The 23,854-nt window shown below is 34.9% G+C and overlaps 2 non-coding genes across 2 annotated transcripts; both read right to left on the bottom strand.

Annotated features, from left to right (window-relative positions):
• Positions 1 to 6,339: 6,339 nt before the first annotated feature.
• Positions 6,340 to 6,447, bottom strand: LOC128042151 (small nucleolar RNA R71). The gene has a single exon (XR_008197357.1). It is a non-coding gene; the product is annotated as a small nucleolar RNA R71 (small nucleolar RNA).
• A 14,665-nt stretch (positions 6,448 to 21,112) lies between these two features.
• Positions 21,113 to 21,218, bottom strand: LOC128042171 (small nucleolar RNA R71). Its single transcript, XR_008197377.1, has one exon. It is a non-coding gene; the product is annotated as a small nucleolar RNA R71 (small nucleolar RNA).
• Positions 21,219 to 23,854: the final 2,636 nt, after the last annotated feature.

Genomic DNA, 23,854 nt, shown 5'->3' with positions numbered 1-23,854 from the left:
TACACACACATAGTATGAAGGAGGAGAATAATAAACCTTGAGCAAGGCATAAATGTCATATTTGTAACAAAGCCACACGGACATGTTATTTCCAATGTCGTTCGACCTTCTATTGTTTATGGACTTGTCAGGAAAGACGTTGTTATAGAAGACATAGTAAGTTTTGTGAGCTTAAACGACTTATGGTAGAGCAAAGAGAATGGCCTAGCAAGTGCATGTGGTGTGATGCAAAGGATCACAAGATGTGACGCCCTGATTTATTTTTGTTTGATTGTATGATTAAGCATAAAATGAGTTATTGGTCTAATGGTTAAGTGTTTGTGAAATTGTCCTTTAAACCAAAGTTTGAATCCCTTCCCTTGCATTTTTTATTATTTTTGGCACTCCATTGTTTTTAAACTTAATTGTTTCCCCTAGGGTTTAAATGCCCTAGTGTATAACATCTTTTTCTCCTTTTGCTTTTACATTGCCTGTAACAGCCCTTACCCAGTCTAGTAAATAGTAACAGGATGTTACAATAGTAAATAGTAACATTCATCTACATTTTCATCAATAATATTTAATAATTTTGTAAGTAAAAGTTAATATTATGTTTAACATTTAATTTCAAACAAATCCGAGTTTCAAACGAGCTTACAAGAGCTCTTAAACCACCTCAGAAAACAATTCAAGACCATTTTGAAACTTTTATGAAAAGATAGGTAAAAAGAAAAAATTGGGGTCACACGACCATTTGACTAGAACATGTGGCAAGCTGAAATCGTGTGATGATAGATCACACAGTCGTGCCTTTAAACTGTAAGGCTGATACCATGTGATACTGAGTCACACACCAGCTGTGTAACAAACTAATACCATGTTGGACCTAATTGTAAAATTTACCAACATTCACATGGCTGTGTATCCAGGCCGTGTAAGATACTATGATTGTGTGGATTTAACACCAACCTAAACAAACAAAGCACACAGCTGTGCCATTTACTAGTGTGTGACACACGGTTGTGTGGTAGACTGTATACAGCCAATTCCACCCTTTTTAAACAATGCTTATGCCATTCCTATAAGTGACCTAAAATGCCATCTTATACCATTCAAACCTATTCCGAAATATACTCGTTTCAAAGCCAAAACATTAATCCATATTACTATCAAAACATTCAACCAATATGCCCTAATTGGCACCAACATAAAATTAAACTCAAAACATTATGATTCTAACAAGATTACTTAACCATTCTATACTACAAGCTTAATGTTACCAAAACACACATTATCTTGCATTGGTTCATCCATTCTATCTACATGCCACAAATAACCAAATTTGATACATTAAAGGTTTACTGAATCAAGAAACGATATGTCTATTCTTCGTGCTGATCCGATCAACACTTTTTAGATGAACAAAATCTACAGGAAAGTAGTAACACGAGTAAGTATTTAAAATATGTAGTAAACTCATACAATATAAACGATTTCTTACCTCAATTACTAATCACACATTCAATTCATTATGCAAAATAATTATTCCTATCAAGAATTCAAACAACATCATTAAGAAATAAGGTTTTAAGCTCCAACACATATATAATCTCAATCGTTCACATTTTCATTTTCAAATAAACTTGCATCATATATCCATATGGTGAACATTCTTTTCACCATCAACAATCTCATTTTAGCACATTTCCATTTAATAAGTCTACCCGATGAAACATTGTAAAAGAACTTAGTACACGGGGAAAATATAGCGCTTGGTTACTCATTTGGGTTAAACCTACACGAGAAATATTAATAGTGCATGGTTACCCTTTCGAGTTAACCTACACGAGAAATTTAGTGTCTGATTACCCTTTTAGGTTAACCTACACAAGAAATATAGTGCTTTTTTACCCTTTTGGGTTAACCTACATGAAAAATATAGTGTCTAGTTACTCGTTCGAGTTAACCTACACAACAAAGAGCTTGGCCAAGGCTAATATACTTGTACTCTCGAGTTCACAACTTCAAATTTACGTACACCTTAATAGGATTTTTCGATCTTCCACTAGCACAGTGAGTCAACAAGAACTACTTATCTTCCGACCTCATAGTCTAGACTGGCTCGGGGTAAAGGTGTTCACGAATGGGCAGTACCAATTTTGGGTTGATTCCCACCTTGATGACTTTCCAGGTTTGTCAAACCTAGAGTTTGTTTCACGTTATTCCTTTCCCATACAGTTGATCCATGGAGTAACCCTACAAAATAGTTAAAAGATCATGCCTCAACTCACTAATCCCCCATAGAAGGATTAGGTCTTCATGGCTTTCATAAATATCATGGAATGAATGCAGTAATTAATCATAAGAAATGAATTGAAATAGAGAATTTAAGAAAAGCCTGATTGATATTGATAAATAGTGCGAATCCACAGAAGTTGATCTCCTTTACAATTAGATCTCTTAAAAGAAAACAAAGAACAAATAAACTAAAACTTTGAAAACCTAAGAAAGAAAGAAAAGAAAAAAACCTAAAAAAAGAATCTAAGCTACTTGAGTGCTGTCCATAATGTGTGCCAAAGGAGCCTATTTATAGCCTTCAAGTGGTTGTCTTCCTTAACCTTAAGTTAGCTGACGTTCCTGAGCTTTAAGTTTGATTGTGCAGACCAAAAAACCCTTGCTTCGTGTTTTTATTCTCATCACAGAGTCAACATCGCGACACTCTAGGACCTGTGTCGTGACATAGCAACCAATATGGTCTTCTACAACCATCTTCAGGGGTATGTCACGACACCCTCAGCTTGTGTTGCGACATTGAAGATAGTTTCTTACTTTCTCCATTCTATTCTCTATGTTGCAACATTAGATCTCTCATGTTGCGACATAGCATGCAATACTAGTCGAAAATTCCTTCTAATGGTCTCCTGTACACTCACAAAGTACGTTAGATCTCCTTTAGGCCTCATTCAACCCTTAAGGTCAAGAAAAGACTCAATGTGAGTAAAACTAAATAAACTTACTTAAAACATAATTAACATGCTTGTATTCAAGCTCCTTAAATGTGAAAACTAGTTTAATTTGCTACATCAAATTATGGCAGATCAGTAACACCTGCTAGAGCTTGGAACCTACAGGCACCGTAACCTCGTATACAAGACTTTTACTAATTTCATCGCGACTTATCTCACATTGTACCACAATTCATAGTCACAAAGAATAACAATTACCAAATCAAATATAACATATTAGTATTAATAATTTAGTTAAACTGTATGAACTTACTTGACAAAACAATAGCGGTTTCCTTTTCCTTATTGCGACAACCGTCTTTTTCTTCGAATTGCTTGAAGGATTTAACTCCTAAACTAGCTAAAATCATGAAATTTCAATTAGCATACTCCTCCCCAGTATCATTTCTCCTCCTAAGATCTAACTCCAACACTCTTTCTGGTTAAATTTAAAAACATATGTTAGCGTAATTGCAATAAAACCGACATTCTATCAATATGTCATTTTTGGATAGCCACCATATTTCCATAATTTAATCATTCATTAAAAATATAATTAATTTTCCAGAATTTGACAAACCAATAGTATCAAATAGGACATTAATTTCCTCCTAAAGGATTTAATATACTTCAATGCTAACAGTGCAAATATCAATTTCATGATCTATCACAATTCATTGTAGCAAATTAAACAAGTTTTCGTACTTAATGAGCTTGAATATAAGCAATTTTTTTATGTTTTACTTAGTTTTTCAATTTTTGTTCTCGATTAATAAAAAGTGTGATTTGAACCGTTTATATGACCTTAGGGGCCAAATTAAGCCTAAAGGAAGGCTAATGTGTTTGGTGAGTTTGTAGGACATCATTAGGAGACATGAAAACACGAGACTGGTTGACATCTTGCAACACAGAGGTTCGATGTCGCAACATAGTGAGCAGGATACCCAAAATAGTAAGACTACCTTAGGTGTCACGACATAGCCAAAGGATGTTGTGACACAGCCCTCCAAGTCCGGGCCAAGTAAATTGCCATCCGTGCCACAACATAAGGAAGAGGATGTCGTGACACTGTATTGTACATGAAGAATTAATGAGCTGAAGGCGTTTTGGCTTGCACAATAAACTTAATGTAAAAAGTCACCTGGACTAAGGCTAAGGACGACAACCAACCCTAAAGTTATAAATAGGCCTTAATAAGCACTTCAAAATAATATTTTTTACATCTTAGAACTCTTCTTTTAATTTAGGTTTCAGTTTTCAGTTTCTTTTATTATCAAGATTTCTTTTTAGTTTAATTTCACTTTTGTTCGACGCAGGATCTGATTTGTAAATTCATCAAACTCTTGTGGATTTCTGCGCTTTCAATTCAATAATACAATTTAGGATCTCTCTTAAACTCTTATTCTTAATTTATTCTTCACGTTTATTTCTTTTATTAAGTTTATGTTGTTTATGGGATCCATGAGAAACTAATCCTCTTATGTGAGATTAATGAATGAACGTAGGAGTAATTAATTTCTATGTAGGGTTTCTTAGCTAATCACCTGGTTGGGATAGTAAGAACTTAAACCCTAGGCCTAACAACCTTAGGAAGTAATTTAGGTGGGAATGAATCCAAAATTGGTATTGCCTATCCGTGAATCCCTTACCCCAATCCAGTCTAGACTGTGAGGTCGAGAGATAAGTAGTTCTTGTCGACTCATTAGTTTAGTGGAAGATCGAGAGATCTTACTATGTTCGTGACTAGTTGATTGAGTAGACCCCGAAATAGGAATTAGTTATGACCACCGAAGCAAGTTAGTCTCCCATGCTTAGATTTGATTGAGTCAACAATTTAGTTTTCCATTTTTACTCCTTTATGCACTTTGTTTATTTTTCTTATAAAATAATATTTGTTCACCTTATGTTCTATCGTAATATAATTTAATTAAAATGCTAATTAGATCTATTCACACCAAAGTTATTGTTAATTTAGTATTCACCTCCCTTGAGTACGATCCTCGGAATACTCACATACTTCATTGTAACTATATTACAACCTAACTCGTATACTTGCGGAAGTCGCCTAACTTTCATATTTGGTTCCATATAATATACTCTTGACGTTAGTACGTCTAGAGGCAGTCACTTCAGTGCAACAATTATTCAACATGAAGTACAAGATTTATGTCCTCATTTTGACAGTATAATTTCCCTCAAAACAAGCATAACTGTCACTCTTCAACAACATAACTAAGACTCACTAATATTTAATTAAACAAGTGAATAGCATTGACTGCCTCCCGCCGTACTAACAACAACAGTATGAATACAACTACTAAAAATATGGAATTGAGGCGGTGTCTGCAAGTATGCGAGTTAGGTATGAAATATAGTTTTTAAAACAAATTAGGTGAGTACTTTAGTGATTGTACTCAAGGGAGGGGAGTTCTAAATTAATATTAACTTAAACATAAGTAGATCTAATTAGTAATTTAAATAAATTATAGTACAATGATCATAAAGTGAAAAATATTTTATTTTTATAATAAAAGCAATAAACTTGCATAAAATAATAAAACTAGAGAACTAATATGTGACTCAATCAAATCTAAGCATGGGAGACTAACTCGCTTCGGTGGTCATAACTAATTCCTATTTCAGGTTCTGCTTAATCAACTAGCCACTAACCTAGCAGGATCACTCAATCTTCCACTAAACTAATGAGCTAGCAAGAACTACTTATCTCTCAACCTCACTGTCCAAACTAGATTGGGGTAAAGGGTTCACAGATAGACAATACCAATTTTTGGTTAATTTTCACCTAGATGACTTCCTAGGATTGTCAGGCCTAGGGTTTAAGTTCTTCCAATCCTAAAAAATTGATCCCTAAGAAACCCTACATAGAAATTAATTATTCCCAGATGCATTCACTAATCCCCCATAAGAGGATTAGTTTGATAAGTGTTAAAAGTAACATGTTTTAATCCCATTCTTAATGCGTTTTTAGGTGATTATTCAATGTTAATGGTGAATTTTATGCTCATAATCCTTTAAATTAATGTTTTTATACTTAGGAGAGCATCTGAGAGAAAAAAGAGTGAAAAATGAGCAAAAACTAGAAAATTGGAGCGAGTTACAAGAGCTACATGGGTTAGACCATTTGCGAAGGCCGTGTCGATTTCGTGAATTGCACTTCGAACAGTAGAAAAATACAATTTTTAGAGTTTTTTTGGGAATGATGAGACCGAGTGAACAGTCATAGAATACTCAAGAAAACAACTTGAAAAACACCATTAAATCAGATTTTGAAGCAGATTTCCATCAAGGTTGAATACTCCCTTTTGATTTCTTTGGGGATTATTATGAGTTTCTTATGGTTGAGGAACGCCATCTCTTCTTAGGCACAAATTTATTTGGAGACATTATATGATGCATGAGAGAGATTTAAGGATCTTTTGAAAAGGTGCCCTCATCCTGGGTTACCTTTGTAGTTACAAGTTCAAACCTTTTACAACAGTTTGAATCCCTCGACTAGGCAACTAATAAGACAACAGCTGGCGGAACATTGAATAATAAGACACCTGAGGCTTAAGAGTTTATGGGGGAGCTGACACTGAATAACTATTAGTGGCAAGTTATGAGAATGACACCAATTAAAGTAGCCGGTGTTTTTAATATTAATGCAATTTCTATGTTAGTAAATCAGGTTAAAGCTCTTGGTAAAAAAATAGATGGTTTGAATTTTTCTAAGCAAGTGAATTTGGGAGTGCAATGTGATGTGATGGGTTACAATTCTAGGCCTCAAAATAACCCGTATAGCAACTACTATAATCCAGGATAGAGGAATCATCAAAATTCCTCTTGGGGTGGTCAAGGTAATCGAAGGTCACAACCCCCACTAGGTTTTTAGTAACCTTATTAGCAAGAAAAGAAATCGAACCTTGAAGAGATGTTGGCTAAATTTATTTTAGTGTCTGAAACTCGATTTTAAAACATTGAGACAACTCTAAAAAATCAGCAAGCATTGATTCAAGGGCTTGAAAATCATATTGGATAGCTTGCTAAACTAGTTTACCTAGTAATAATGAAACTAACCCAAAGGAGTAAGTCCACACAATTACTGTTCGAAGCATGAAAGGGTTAGTTAAGCCTGAAAAGAAGGTAAATCTAGAAGCTGTTAAGAAAAATGATAGGGTTGAGGAAAGCAAGAAAGAGTATAAACTGATGGTTAGAGAATACAAACCATGAATTTCGTATCCGACAGCTTTGAAGCTAGACCGCATAGAAGAACAATATGGTAAATTTCTTGAGCTTTTTAAAAAATTGCATATTAACTTGCATTTTGTTGAAACTCTTTCGCAAATGCCCAAATACGCAAAATTTTTAAAGGAGTTGTTAACAGATAAAAGGAAGTTAGACAACTTGTCAACTGTGGAGCTCAATGAGGATTGCTCGACCATTCTACAAAACAAACTACCCAACAAGCTTAAAGATCCAGGCGTTTCACTATTCATTGTCTTATTGGTAGCTTAAATGTTGAAAAAGTTTTGACTGATTTAGGGGCTAGTATAAATCTTATGCCTTATAAAATGTTCAAACAACTTGGTCTCGGGGAACCAAAACCCACTATGATGAATATTCAATTAGATGATAGATCAATTATGTATCCTAGGAGTATTATTGAAGATGTACTTGTTAAAGTTGATAAATTTATATTCTCTGTTGATTTTTTTATATTGGATATGGATGAGGATATTAAGGTAACCATGATCTTAGGTCGACAATATTTAGCCAAGAACTACTATTGTTGTGGGTAATGGTGAACTTGTGGTGAGTGTAGATGATGAAAAGGTTACTCTGCAAGCATGTGATTTTGTTAGAGTTCCTGGGGAGTGAGAGGATACTTATTTTTCTGTTAATGTTAGTAATCATGTGGCTTGAGATTCTTTACAAGATTTTACTAATGAATACGTGTTCAAACTATATCCATCTCCAGGTGAAAAATATCAAAGGATGATTGGAAAATGAATGGTGTAGATCAATGAACTAGATGAATGGCGAACGAAGGCAGATGAGAAACCGAGAAAGCACAAGGAAGTAACAAAGAAACACCATGAGGTGCATGTAAAGAGACTAAACCAATTCAAAGTTGGGGACAAAGTGCTGCCAGACAAATTAGATCCACGAATGTTCCCTTCAGAGCTTAAGTCAAAAGGGTCGAACCCATTTATGGTACAAAATGTATTTCCATATGGAACCATTGAGGTAACACACCCTAATTATGTCACATTCAACGTAAACATTCTTAGTCTCAAACTTTATTTTGGTGGTAATACTGACAACGAGAGAGAGGACCTTCGACTCCAAGATCCGCCATAACTGTTAGCTTAAAAAGGGAAGTTTAGCCTAGACTTTAAATAAGCACTTTTTGGGAGGTAGCTTAAGTGTTTTTATTTTATTTATTTATTTTACTTTCATTATTTTTAAAAATTAATTGAAAATTTATAAAAAATATTGAAAAAAATTTGGATTGTTTTTTTTAAATAAAAATTGAAAAAATTGAAAAAAAAATAAAACAAAAGGTTCATATGGCCGAATGCATACTAGAGCTAATTTTTTCAATTTTATTTTAACCCACATGGGCACAAAGAGTTACACGAGCTAGAGACATGATCGTGTGACTCACATGGCCCTGTACATGGGTGTGGGAGAAGCGAACGATCATCATACACGACCGTGTGGGACTCACGGCCTGGACACACGGGCGTGTCCTAGGCCGTGTGGATAGTAAGCTTATTTGTACCTATTTTTTTATCACACATGGTCTAGGTGATTCTACAAGGCCTATTCTACACGGCCTATCCACACGACCGTGTGGCTCTAATGGCCTGGCCACATGGCCATGTGGCTCACATGGCAATGTACTTTTTTTTCCTCTTTAAAGCTAGTTTTTTTTCTTTTGTCTTTTTGTTCCTTTGCTCCTCCATACTCCAAGCCCTATTATTTATTTATTTATTCATTTTCTAAATTGATATCTTTTATATTATTTTATTTTATGATGCATTTTTTATGCTTTTTCAATTGTTTTTTTGTCATATCTTTATGTTATTTATTTTTGTCTATTTTCTTCTTAGTTTTCTCGGATAATGTACTTCATTAGAATCACCTACGATTCTGGTTTTCACTATTTTGGTGAAATCATCCAAAGTCAAGGCAGTTTGAGTTCTCTCCGTCCCTTTTGATAATGAGCTTATTCCATTTATATCTGTTTGTATATTGAGGACAATGTACATATTAAGTGTGGGGAGGTTTATAGTTTTATACGATAAAATCCTTGAATTATTGTTTGTGTTTGAGTAATTTTCTCACACTTATCATTGAAGTTAAATTTTTTTAATTTAGAGTTTGTATTAATTCTGTTTTGGGATTTATTTGTGGATTTTTTGTGAATTGTGCGATTTATATTTTAAAACACGAGAGAGTCAAGCATGATTAGTTGTTTTTTTTTAAAAAAAATTCTTTTAGGTTGTCTTGCTGAATTGAAATATTATTTTGAAATTTTAAATTTACAAGTTTGACATCCAAACCATAATTTTTTTTGAGCTTTTGAGCCTATAGAACATTTATTTATTTCGTGGTCATTTTATTTTTGGTTGTAAGTATGTCGACTTGATTTGTTATTCTAGAACTTGTTTCGGTTATACATGTTGAGACACTTGTTGTATTAGCCCTTAGTAAACCCCGTTGATCCTAACACATTTTTTTCTTATAACCCGTAACCCATATCTATGTTGTAAATTATACCTTTTGTTGACTCACTTTTCATTGAAATTTGATTTGGTTAGTTGCCTAACAATGCATAATTATTTGAATTGCTAAATTTTATTTTGTTCTAAAACAAATTAAAAGAAAAAAAATGAAAAAGAAAAAGGAATAATTGAGCTTGAATCATTAATTTCATATTCGTTGAAAAGCTCATTCCCCTATTTATTTCTTGTTGATGTGAATTCTTTTAACTCAACAACCGATTTTTTCTAATTTGATAACTTATCATAGTTTCTCATGGATCCCATAAAAATATAAACTTGATGAATAAAGTAAACATGAGAAATAAATCAAGAGTAAAAGTAAAGAGAAATATTTATTTGTATTCCAACAATTGAAGTACGAAATCCTTAAATAGTTTGTTGAATCCACAAGTTAGATTATTCAGTAAAAAAAAAAAAGCGAAAAGAAATCCTAAGTATAAAAGAAACTAAAAATTGAAAACTAAACTGAAAGGAAAATTCTAAGTTACAGAAAATTTGTGTTTCAAGTGTTTGACCAAGCCCATTGATAATATTAGGGTTGGTCGTCGTCCCTTGCCGTAGTTTTATTGACATTTTTACATTAAATTTCATTGTTGGGACCAAAACGACCTCAGCTTGTTAATACTTCATGTATACAGTCAGTGTCATGACATCCACTGCTTATGTCGTGACATCTAGAGGAAATTGTAGTTAGTCCCTAAACACAATCTATGGTTGTAAATAATATCTGTAGTAGATGTCCATTAGAAGTTCAAGGTGAGGTGTTTTTATCTGATGGAGTTACTTTCCAAAGAATTTGATTTAATTTTGGGGATGAATAGTTTGGTTGAACAACAAATCAATCTAGACTGCACTGCTAAGAGAGTGACTTTGAAGACGGCTGATAGTAAAGAGATTGTGATGGTTGGTGAACAAAGAGATTATCTATCCAATATGATCTTCACTATGGTAGAAGAGAAATTGGCATCATGTTCTTATAAGGTAGTTTTTTGACCTAAGCTTCATCTATCCTTGAATATTTCCCCATGGACATCTATTTAAATTTTGGTTAGTCTAGGGCAGCTCCTCCTCTTACCATAATCTTGAAGGACTTATTGGCATTCCAACTGTCAGGATAACTTATTGCTCGCTGCTACTCTAGCGAACCAAGGTCTGCTTAGTTTAATTAGTGGTTGAACTACTTATACGTAATCCACTTTAGGTGTATTACATTACCCTAAAACATGGCACACCCTCCTATTACGAGTCACTATAACCTATCATACTCAACCAACTATCACAGAGTGGTCATTGGGGTTCACGATTTATCTTTCATACTGCATCCGCACAAAACTAGCCCTTTGGCTAACACTTCATTAACGATTTTCCCTTAAACAGGAATAGTTTTGACTGAAATACTGGTGTCATCCCTTTTATTACTTTTCTATCCTGGGTCCCCAACTAACCCCTCTTATTCCAAGTCACTTTTGGCTAGAGTGCTTATGATCTTAACTCTAACCTACCAGTTTCACTAAGCATCTCCCAGTGGTTCTTAATAGTGTATCTTTACTGCGATCCTTTATTTACTTTCTCTTTAGCATACTTATACACCAAGCATTATTGGCGCGGCAATTCACATGACTAATTCCCATCGGGCTACCATCCTTATACCTTTCCGGCTTCTATGATTACTATTTCAGTATATTGTTTACCTTTCTACTTTCTTTTTTCCTTTTTCAATTGATTTCCCAATAGTCTTCTTGCTAACTATCATTTTCCATTACTTACCTTTTCTTCCAACCCTTTTTCCTTAGTTGTGGGATTTCCCACAATCATTGTCTTAATTTTCCACCCATGTTTATTGTCCTAATAGACTCATTATGCTGCTATAGCCGAGCCATGGTCTTACATATTCTTCCCCCATGTTTAATGTCTTGGAGGACTCCATTGGTTTCCATAGTCTAACTATTTTTCTACACCTTGGGATCCCTGTGTTTATTTCTCTCACGAACTATCTCATGTTTACTGTCCTAATGAACTTTCTTGTATTTAATGTCCCGGTAGACTGCCCCATTTTTAATATCCTAGCAAACTATCGATGATGCAATAGAGTTTGTCAGCTATGGTATTGCAGGATATAACCCCGTGTTTACTGTTCCAGTGGACTACTAAAGGATGCCATAGTGTCTTTCAGCTATGGTCGTAGTCCTATTTAGCCATTCTGGTGTGCTTTCACATGTTGCGATAGCGTCTTTCAACTATGGTCTTACTTAGTTTTGTCATGATGTCATAGCATCTTTCAACTATGGTTTTACTCACTTTTATCATGATGCCATAACATCTTTCAACTATTTTCTTACTCACTTTTATCATGATTCCATAACATCTTTCAACTTTGGTCTTACACACTCTTATGACAATGCCATAGCATCTTTTAGTTATGGTCTTACTCATTTTTGGCGCATAGTCTCTAGCTGGACCCATGGCCTAGCCATGATCTTTCCATTTACTTTTCTCGTTCATCCTATCCATACCTCCATTCACTGTCCTAACCTTGATGCTCAAACACCGTAGTGTCCCTTTCGTAAGGACCGGAGCTGCGCTCATCATAGGTGTACACAACAACACCTTATGACAATATCTTACAGAATCACCCGTTCTTGCCATCCTAACTTCATCTAATCCTAAAAAAGACCACTTTTCGTATTACATATGCAATATATACATTTATGAATAAACACTATAGAATGATACATATTGAACTAGGATGGTAGACACTTATAAACCGATGCAAACTTTCAACTTAACATTTCAGGGTGGTGTGTAGAAAATCACCTGACGCTTCTTCGCCTTATCTGCTTAGCTTTTCCGAATGCTATAGTTTCCATTCTCCTGGCATCTAAGCAAGACAACCAATTCATGGGTTAAACTCAGTGATCTACCGTAATTCGATATAGCAAATTAAACTAATATCCACACTTTCGGAGCTTGAAGTTAATAAAATGTGCAAATTGAGTCTTTTATTGACCTTAGGGGTCGGACGAGGCATAAGGGTGAGCTAATGAACTTTGTAAATGTGCAGGAGGATATTAATGGGCATAGTAAACTGATACTGGTCACTATGTCATAACATGAAATGATTAATGTCGCAACATAGGGAGCAGAATGGAGAAATCACAAAACTATTTTCCATGTTGTGACACGACCGAAGGGTGTCACGAAATACCCCTGAATATATCCCAAGAAGAGTATACTGACTCCTATTTCACGACATAGTTCCTAGTGTGTCGTGAAAAAAAATTTGGAATGGAATTAACACGAGTCAATGGGCATTTTGGTATGCACAATCAAACTTAAAGCTCAGGAACTTCAACTAAACTAGGATTAAGGACGACGGCTACCTAAAATTTATAAATTGGCCTAGTTGTCACATGTTAAACACACTAATTACTTATTTTAGAAGTTTTCTTTTAAATTCAGTTTAGTTTTTCTTTCTTCTTAGGTTTTAGATTTATTTTCAGTTGTTCTTTGTTCTATCTCAAGAGAACTGATTTGTAGAAACAATCAAATTTCTGAATTCATTTCATTCTTAATACATATTAGGCGTTTTCTTAAAATCTATACTTTGATTCATTCGTCATGTTCTATCTTTATATCGTTTCTATATTGTTTATGAAAAGCATGAGGTACTAATCCTTCTATGGGGGATTAGTGAGTGGAGGTATGATCTGTTAATTGTTTTATAGGGTTACTTAATGGATCAGCTATTTTGAAAAGGAAGAACCTAGAACCCTAGGCCTGACAACCCTAGGAAGTCATCGAGGTAGGAATTAAGCCAAAATTGGTATGGCCTATCCGTGAACACTTTTACCCCAATCCAGTTTGGACTGTGAGGTTGGAAGATAAGTAGTCCTCATTGACTTGTTATTTTAGTAGAAGATCGAAAGATCCTAATAGGATTGTGACTAGTTGATTGATGAGGAACCCGAAGCGACAGTTGATAGAGATTACCGAAGCGAGCTAATCACCCATAATCAGATTTGATTTGTTTTATCTTATGATCTCTTGATTTATTATTTCTTTCTTTCTTTTATTATTTCTCAAAAACTCTTTTTATTATGTTTTTGTACTATAACTGATTTAGAATACTAATTATATCTTTTAGTGTTTAGGTTAGAATCGATCTAGCACTAGCCTCCCTAGGGTACGATCATCGGGGCACTTAACTATTTTGTTGTAACTATATTACAACTGGACTGGTATGCTTGTGGATACCGCGTCATCGATATATCTTTTACTGCAATATTCACACTCTGGGCGTTAGTACATCCGGCGTTAGTCAAGCTATAGGTGCCGTTGTCGGGGAGGCAACGTCACTAGTTTGATTTTAATTTTTGCTATTCAAAAAGACTAAATAGGAAATTTTTAGCTTATAGATACAACCTTTAACTTATTCAACTAAATTCACTATTACTTATATATTTTTCTTTGGAAAACCTTAGTGCACATTCTGAATAAGGACTACAAGTGTAAGAACTAAATGAGACTGGTCAATAGGAGAATGGAAAATTTCGATTATATGTGGTTAGAAGAAGATTTAGATTATGGTGTTGATATTTACTTATAGTGGGTCTACGAGGACTGCAAAATACAGGAGAACCAACGATATTAATGCTTGAATTAAGTTAACTTCGAGGGGAGACCACAAATTTTCCCCAAGATGATAAAATAGAGTCGGATATTAGAATACGCTCAGAAAGGCATCAAGATGTGTCAAGTCCAAAACTGAGCGAGGGAGAGACTACCATTATAGATGCTTGCGTAGGAAGGTAACTCCTAGACTACTATCCATCTCAACAAACATAAGAATATCTAGATAAGTTAAACAAAGCAGCAACAAGAGGAGGTATAGATCTAGCAGAGGAAATGACTAGTGAACAGATGAAGGGTATAGGCATGAAACTCATCGTTTCAGAAATTTTGGGTTCTTCCGATAAGGCTAAAACAGAATAGTAGTATAACATAGACCCACCAATAAAGACAATGATATTTAGGGCTAAATTAGTGGAAGAATGTCTGTTGATTCAAGAATTCATAGTCCAAAATAAAGAAAAACTAGTAGTCCTAGATGATAAGCCTGAATTGACTATCCTTTGCATGTCCTTAGTTCTAAACCAGGCACCCCAGAAGTTTTATGATCTAGGAATTTTCCAGATGTTGGGAAAAATTGGAAAAAAAATTATATTACCGGGACTTATGACCACATAGCAGGCCTCACTCAAACTGGACAACTGATGACTATAGGCATCGAGCTGGGGGCCGTATGAAATATTTGATTCTTACAAGAACCATTCAAGAGAATTATCTGCAACTAGATGGACAAATTCAAAAGCCCAAAGAATCAGAATCCAAGTGGTGTAGTGAAAGATTCTTTGCAAATCATCACTTCAAAAAGTACTACTGAAAAGCCATTCTTGATTGGGGAGATAGATTGAAACATAATGAGCAGTAAGTATGAACCACCACTCTCAACCTTGTTGCAAAGCAAGAACACTAATGACAAACTAAAGTGGTTGCATGGTTTTGTGGTCCTACAAATAATTAATAGTTATGGTTTACGAAAAAAATTATCGGTGGTTAAAGCAGATTGAAAAGGCAAGTTCTGATCCACCACTCTCAACCTCACTACAAAGCGAGAACGCTAAGCACAAACTAAAATGGTTGCATGGTTATGTGGTTCTACAAATAATTAATAGTTATGATTTGTGAAATAAATTATCGGTGGTTAAAGGAGGCGTAATAGGCAAGTTTAGAGAGAGAGACAATCGTACACAAGTAGAATGGCACGATGGGTGTTGGACCAATACAGACAGAGAAAATTTACAGGGAGCACCTCAGTGTATATTGACTGAGTTGGCGGACGAATACTGGTTGTTATGTCGCAACACAGGTCCTGGTGTGTCACAAAATTGACTTTGGGATAGAAATTAAACACGAAGTAGGGGCATTTTGGTCCACACAATCAAACTTAAAGCTCAGGAATGTCAACTAACATAGGGTTAAGATGACGGCCACCTGAAGGCTATAAATAGGCTAGTTTGTCACATGGTAAAGGCACATTTTCATTAACTTAGTTTCTTGCTTTAGATTTAGTTTCGTTTTCTTTCCTAGGTTTCTAGAGTTTAGCTTCTTTTTTTTTGTTATTTTCTTTCAAAAGATTTGGATTGTGAAATCATTCAACTCTGCAGATTTATGCTTAATATCAATATAATCAGGCTCTTCCATTTACTCTATATTTTCAATTTAATTAGCATACTTTCTCTTTACATCAATTATATATTATTTAGGAATGCCATGAGGAACTTGATTTGTCATGATTCGGTGCAACAAATTAAACTAGTTTTCACATTTAAGGAGATTGAATACAGGCATTTTCATTATGTTTTAATTAAGTTTCTTTAGTTTTATCTTCATTTAATAAAATGTGCACATTAAGTCTTTTATGGTTGAATGAGGCATAAAGGAGAGCTAACGCATTTCACAAGCCTGCGAGAGACCATTAGAAGGCTTTTCGGGTCAATACTAGACGCTATGTCGCAACATGGGAGATTCTATGTCAGAACAGAATAGAGAAAGTGAGAAACTACCTTCAATGTTGCGACACAAGCTGAGGGTGTCACGACATACACCTGAAGACATCTACAGAGGAGTAGACTGGTTGCTATGTCGCGACGCAGGTCCTTGCGACATCAACTCTGTGACAAGAATAGAACACGACATCAACTCTGTGACAAGAATAGAACACAAAGAAGAGGTGTTTTGGTCAGCACAATCGAACTTAAAGCTTGAGAATTTCAGCTAACCTAGGGTTAAGGAGGATGACTACTTAAAGGCTACAAGTAGACTCCTTTGGCACACATTATGAACAAAACGTATTAACTTAGATTCTTTATTTAGGTTTTAGGTCTTGCTTCCTTTAGGTTTTCATGATTTTAGTTATTTTTTTTCTTCAAGAGATCTGATTATAAAGGAGGTCAACTCCCGTGGGTTCACATTATTCATCAATATCAATCAGACTTTCTTAAACTCTCTATTTCAATCCATTCCCTATGATTAATTCTTCCATTCTTTCCATGTTGTTTATGAAAGCCATGAGAAGCTAGTCCTTTTATAGGGGATTAATGAGTTGAGGCATGATCTCTTAACTGTTTTGTAGGGTTACTCCACGGATCAACGATTTGGAAAAGGGAGAACATGAAACAAACCTTAGGCCTAACAACCCTGGTGTAACAGCCCTTTTTCAGTGAAATAGAAACAGTGGTTTTGGGACCACAAATCTGATTAGCAAGTATTTATTTTTTTATTATTTTAATTTTTAGATATGTTAGTAATGTTGTATAAAATTTCGTTAAAAAAATTTGATGTTTGCATGCTTAATTAAACAAAAAGGACTAAATCGTAAAATGTGTAAAAGTAGAGTTCTATTAATTAAATGTGTCAAATTGCTATTGAACTTTAATGTGGAAAAACTTAAATGGTAATTAGACCATTTATAATATAAGTGGACTTTTATGGACATAAATTAGATGATTTTAAGTTATTAATTAAAGGTTAATAAGGTAAATTAATAAATAAGTAAGGTAAAATAGGTAAAAACAAAGCATCATCTTCTTGGTTAGTTTCTTCCACTGAAACTATGGGTAGAAAAACACCATTTTTGAAGGTTGACCATTTGGCTAGACTTCTCCACTTGCATGGTATGATTTTTGATGCTATTTTTAATGATTTATATGTTTTTGAAGTCATTGTACCTTAAACTAGCTAGCCCAGTGACTAATTTGCAAAATTTTTAAATGTTCAGGATTTTTTCGTGAACATGTTTGTATGATATTTGAATTTTAATAAAATATTATGAGTCCTTGTTGATAAATAGACAAATTTTGTAAAGTAATTTTGATGAAAATGTCAATTAAGGATTTATTTGTAAAAATAGTAAAATGCATGGTGGAATTGTGAAATAATGATTTGTATGAATTGATATGTGAACATAATAAATTCAGCTAGCATGGGTTAGAGATGAAATTGCATAAATTTCTATTTAAAAGCTTAAGGACTAAATTGTAAAGAAGTTAAAAATGTTTGGGGCAAAAATGTAAATTTGCAAAAGTATGAATTTTGGATTAAATTGGATAGTATGTGTATTAAATAGATTGAATTTACTTATTTAGATTAAGATAGACCTCGTATGGATTTAGATTAGGGTACAGCTAAAGCTTCGGATTAGTTGACTCCGTTTCTACGCCTTAATCGTTTAGGTAAGTTTGTATGATTAAATACCGCTTTAATGTTATTATAAATGGTAGGTTTATATGCTAAATGCTATGTAAATTGAATGGTGAAAATCCAACAATGCCATGATGTCTATCAAGTCCCGTTTGAACCGTAGGAATTCGTAGGATACAAATGACATCTTATTAGGATTCCATGTTTTGGGTGCTGGTCTTCAATGTCCTATCGATGGCTGAGGTCCTGAATTTTTTGTAGATACTCCATTTCTCGTGTGAGTAACATCATGTAGCTTACATTCCAACCCACAACTCGTGTGAGCAATGATGTAAAGAAAAGGAATGGTTATGATTATATGTTTAGTACACTTGGTGTAAGCTATCCCGTGTATCCAATGATATTCTAAATGGTTCAACGGGCATGAAAAGTAATGGTAATTTTCATTGCAAGTATACTATGTTAAGAAAATTGATGATTTCAAAAGAATTATGTTCATGTATAAGGGCTTATCTATGTTAAGTTCATGTGATTCACGTTGAATGTGCTAATATGTGTTGTTGTTGGTGCTTAGGCTTGTGTCAAGCTTATGGTTGGAATTTATAATGCTTATTCTTAATGTTTATTAATGAAATAGTAAGTTATGTTTTATGTTTTACGAACTTACTAGCTTTATGTGTTTACGTAGTTTTCTTTCCTAGAATATATAAATATTGGAAGCTTGTTCAGTTGGGAAGCTCGCCGGAGACTTATCACAGTATCCCGCAATTATTTTAGTAGATTTTGATGTTTTGGTCTAGGTTATACTGGCATGTATAGGTGAACTTTTGTTAATCTCTAGTTGATGTTGTGGCATGTAAATGTTGCTTTGAACTTGTGGTACTTTAAAAGCCTTGATGGTTGGTTTTCATATGGCTAAGTTGTTGTATGTTTTGAATGACCAATTTGGTTTTTGATGATGAAGTTTGATGTGTGTCAATTGTGGTAGGTTTTGGTATGGAAATAGGTTAGTTGTGGATGGTTAATGAATGGTTAAGTATGCATATGTTTAGTTATGTTTGATGCTTGATTATTTAGGTGCCTTATTGGCATATTGGTTGGATTGATTTTGGATCTTTGAATAGAACTTTTTTGCATGTTTTGAACATGTTTTCACGCCTTGATCATGTGTGCAAATGTACTTAGGTATATGCTTGATATGGGTGAATGAAATGACTTGTTTTTGGCTTATTTCTTGTCCACACGGCCTAAGACACGGCATGTGTCTCAGCCGTGTGTGACACATGGCCATGCGACATGACTGTGTGTCCCCTGTAGGTTTTTGGGGTTGCAATTCGAAAGTTACATGGCCTAGGACACGGCCTAAGACACGAGCGTGTGTCTCAGCTGTATGTGACACATGGCCATGCAACATGGCTGTGTGTCCCCTGTAGGTTTTTGGGGTTGCAATTCGAAAGTTACACGGCCTAGCACACGACCTGGCACACTGGCATGTGGCTTGGTGGTGTAACTCAAGTTAGAGAGTTACACAGGACAGACACAGGCTGGGACACGACCGTGTGTCCCTATTTCGATTGTTACATAGCCTAAGACATGGTGGTGTGTCTCAGCTGTGCGAGTCACACAGCTTGGCCACACGACTGTGTGACCCTTGCAGCTTGAATTTTCTAACTTTTTCCTTAATGTTTCAAATGTTTCTGAGGCCCTGAGGGCTCAAATAAGGGCCGATATGCATGTGTATGAATGGATTATGCTATGATTATGGTAATTTTTAGAAATGAATGTTTTAAGTTATGTTTTTATGGTAATGCTCTGTAACCCTATTCCAATGACGGATACGGGTTAGGGGTGATACACCTGAGAAGTCATCAAGGTGGGAACTAACTAAATATTGGTATTACCCATTCGTGAAGACCTTTACTCCAAGCCAGTCTGGACTATGAGGTCGGAAGATAAGTAGTTCTTGCTGACTCGTTATGTTAGTGGAAGAAAGGAAGATCCTACTAGGGTAATGACTAGTTGGTTGACGAGGAACCCAAGACGACAGTTGATTGGAATTACTGAAGCGAACTGATCACCCATCCTCAGATTTGATTTACTTTATTTTCCTTTATCTCTTGCAGTTTAATTTCTTTTTATTACATTTTATTTCATTATTTTATAAACAAAAAAAATACTTCTTATTTTACTCTCGTACTATAACTAACTTAAAGTATTAGTTAGATCTTTAATTGTTTAGGTTAAGATTGATTTAGTACTCGCCTCCCTTGGGTACAATCCTCAGAGTACTCACCTACTTCGTTGTAAAATATATATTACAACTTGACCCGTATACTTGTGGATACTGCCGCATAACTCTCTATTTTATAGCAGTATTCACCTCTGGACGTTAGTACGTCCGAAGGCGATAAAGTTGTTGGCGCTGTTACCGGGGAGGCATTGTTGTTAGGCTAATTTTAATTTTTATACTTTAAAGGAATAATTAAGAAATTTATAGGTTATAGATACAATTTTATTTCGTTTATTGCTACTAACCTCTTTTTTTTGGGTTTAGTTTATGACTCGCAATAGAGGCACACCTATTGTAGCAGCCATAAATCTTAAGAAAATAATCTGAAGGAATTGTCGTCAGGAGCAATAGCAGCAGTAGCAAATGCAAGAACAACCACCACCTGCTGCAAGTAACATTTGACGTGTCAGTCTATTGTTTGGCGACACTGACGATAACACCCTAGGAGACCCATCAGCACCACAACTACCCGCAAACATGCATATGGCTCAAAATGAGAGAACTCTAAGAGACTATGCCTTACCAAGTCTAGACATGGTTCAGAAAAGTATAGCGAGGCTAGCGATTACAACTAATAATTTTGAGTTCAAACCGGCGATGATACAAATGATCAAAAATAATCTGCAATTTAGGGGCACCATGACAGATGATCCACCATAACAGAGGATCCATCGAAAATAATGCCTTTTTTTGGTTAGACTTGCAGGCTCCAGGATCCATCATGACTTAGGATGAACTTGCTAAAATTTTTTTACAGAATTTTTTCCTGATTAGTAAAACTGTCCAATTAATAAGAGAGATTGTTGTCTTTAGACAAATGGAAGGAGAAAGCTTTTATGAAGTGTGGAAACACTTCAAAATGATGATTCAAAAATTCTCTCACCACGGATTTCTTAAGTGGATGAGATTACAGATATTTTATAATGGGTTGGATGCAAACGCAAGATCTGGATTAGACGGAGTAGCAAGAGGAGCGCTTATTAATAGGACGTACGAGGATGTGTAAGAAATTATTGAAAATATGGCATTAAACACCTATCAATGGCCAACTGAACAATTAACATATGGCTAAAAACCCGCTAAGGTCAAAGCTATTAAAGAGGATGATAAGTATTAGCAAATAGTAGATAGACTCAACAGTATCGAATCTGATTCTACACAGTCTATGCATGGAGGAGACAAACCACTCATTCATTTTATCAATAATCCTATTGAGGATATAAATTACATCAGAAACAGGGGTGGAAACCCTTATGCAAATACATACAATCTCGGCTGGAGAGATCACCAAAATTTGAGATAGGGAGGAAATTAAGGAGGTCGTAACAATCAAATCAAGTTAAAAAATACTAATTACCAACCTCCTTACTTGCAAAAACCTTAGGATAGAACCAACCCCAGTGGCGATACTGCTTGCAGTCAGAGTCTAGATAGAATTGAGGGAGAGATACAGTTAATGAAAATAGTTGTCAAATAGATGCAATCTAAGTGCACTAACTCAACAAGAACATTGACTAAGCTTGTAGATCAAAGGAGACAATTGATGAGCATGATGGGCGACATTAAAAGAAAAGTTGGCACAGGTATCCCTAGCAATACAAAGGATAATCCACGAAGGGAAGGTAAAGAGCATGTTAAAGCTATAGCACTCAGACAGGACAAGGTATTGAGTAGCCCAGAAATACCTACCTAGAGGAAACTGTGGATAATACTAATGAACCTCAAAACAATTCCCTAGAAGTGGAAGACGAGCCTGAACTAAGGGAGGAGAATGCGTCAATGGCTGAGATGAGGAAAGTGACACTTAAAGATGTAAAAATCACGAAAGTCCCATTTCCATCAAGATTACAAGAAATACGAAAGCAGGACGAGGATGAATTTGTAAATTTTTTAAATTTGTTTAAAACCTTAAATTTTAACCTACTTTTGATCAAGTTAATTGAGAAGGTTCCTAAGTACGCCAAGTTTTTTAATGAGATGATGACAAGGCGCAAGAAAATCAAGGTAAGAGAATAGGTTAATTTAAGTGCTTCCTGTAGTGTAATTATTTCTAGACAAGTGCAGTGATAATTAAAAGACCCAAATAGTTTTACTATTCCCATAGAAATAAGGAGTATTTACTTTAATAGAGCCTTGTGCGTTTTAGGAGCTAGTATTAATTTAATGCCCTTATCAATTTTTGAAAAAATCGAGTAAGGGAATCTTACAGCAACTCAAGTAACATTGCAATTGGCTGACAGGTCTTCAGTACATCTGAAGGGGGTACTAGAAGATGTGTTAGTCAAGGTGAAAAGCTTTATCAGTCCTACAGATTTTGTAGTACTTGACTTTGAGGAAGATCGTGACATACCAATCTTACTTGGAAGACCTTTCATTGTCACTACTAGATCCACCATTGATTTAAAGAAAAATGAGTTGACAATGAAAATTAATGGTGAGACTGAAACCTTCAGATGTGGCTATCAACTAAACAAGGAAAATAAGAGGAAATTAGGGGAGCATTGAACAAATTTATCTATTTCTGACGTTCCCAAATCATGGGAAATGCTTCCTTTTATGGATACAAAAAGAATAAACAGGTTCAAGGAACGGGACAAATGGGCAAGAGTAGAATGGCACGACGGATGATGGACGATTGCTAATAGAATAAGAAGATTGTCCACAAGTGAATTGGCAATACTGCTTGATAAATCTGGCTGTATAACTTAAAATATGTGAATTGTTGCATGATATTTGTAAATTATTTTATATCTAACTGACCACATAGTTCAGATTTTAACCTTTATTTGATGTAGGTTTATCCCTATATCGAAACATGCTTAAAATGGAGTTTTAGGCCGAAACAGAGTCGTTGTCGCGATATCACAACAAAAAATCATGATGTAGTAGACAGTCCCTGAAAATCTTCAAACTAACGGATGTGTCGCAACATGGAACCCTGTGTCATGACATTGCTATAAATTTCTGCAGGGCTGACCCGACCCATTGCACAACCCGACGGCTTAAAGACTAATTTTACGCAATTTTTAAACCTTTAAAACCCTATTTTATAACCTAAAATTATTTTTACTCCTAATTAAAACACTCTTTAAACCCTAACCCCTTAAATTCTCTCAAATCTGTTAACACTTTTTAAAACCTAAACCTCTAATTTTTTTTTTCAAATCTCCTTTCACGAATTTCTCAATTATACTCGACGCAACGAGGAACGAGAACATCGCAGGGAAGAAAAGAATTCAAACAAATTTTGACTATATACTTAAGGTAAGGGCTCCATTGAATTCTTTGCTTAAGGTAGAAATACAATGCCTCCTAGGAAAGTTAGGCAAACTATGGAAATGGAGCTGTCGATGGTTCAAATTCCTTTAATTTTCTAAATTCGAATTTTGAAAAGTATTTGAATGAAATTCAAGGGAAAACATTCATTTAGGAGAGGGGATTTGATCCATCGATGATTTTTTGTAAAGAAATGTTACCTTTGGTCAGATATCATCGATGGGAACGTTTTTAGACGATTGATAGTACTA

This window comes from Gossypium raimondii, chromosome 6 (assembly GCF_025698545.1).
Source record: "Gossypium raimondii isolate GPD5lz chromosome 6, ASM2569854v1, whole genome shotgun sequence".
In the NCBI taxonomy this organism is placed as follows: Eukaryota; Viridiplantae; Streptophyta; class Magnoliopsida; order Malvales; family Malvaceae; genus Gossypium; species Gossypium raimondii.
Note: the sequence above shows the minus strand (reverse complement) of the source record. Positions and strands in the feature narration are given on the sequence as shown.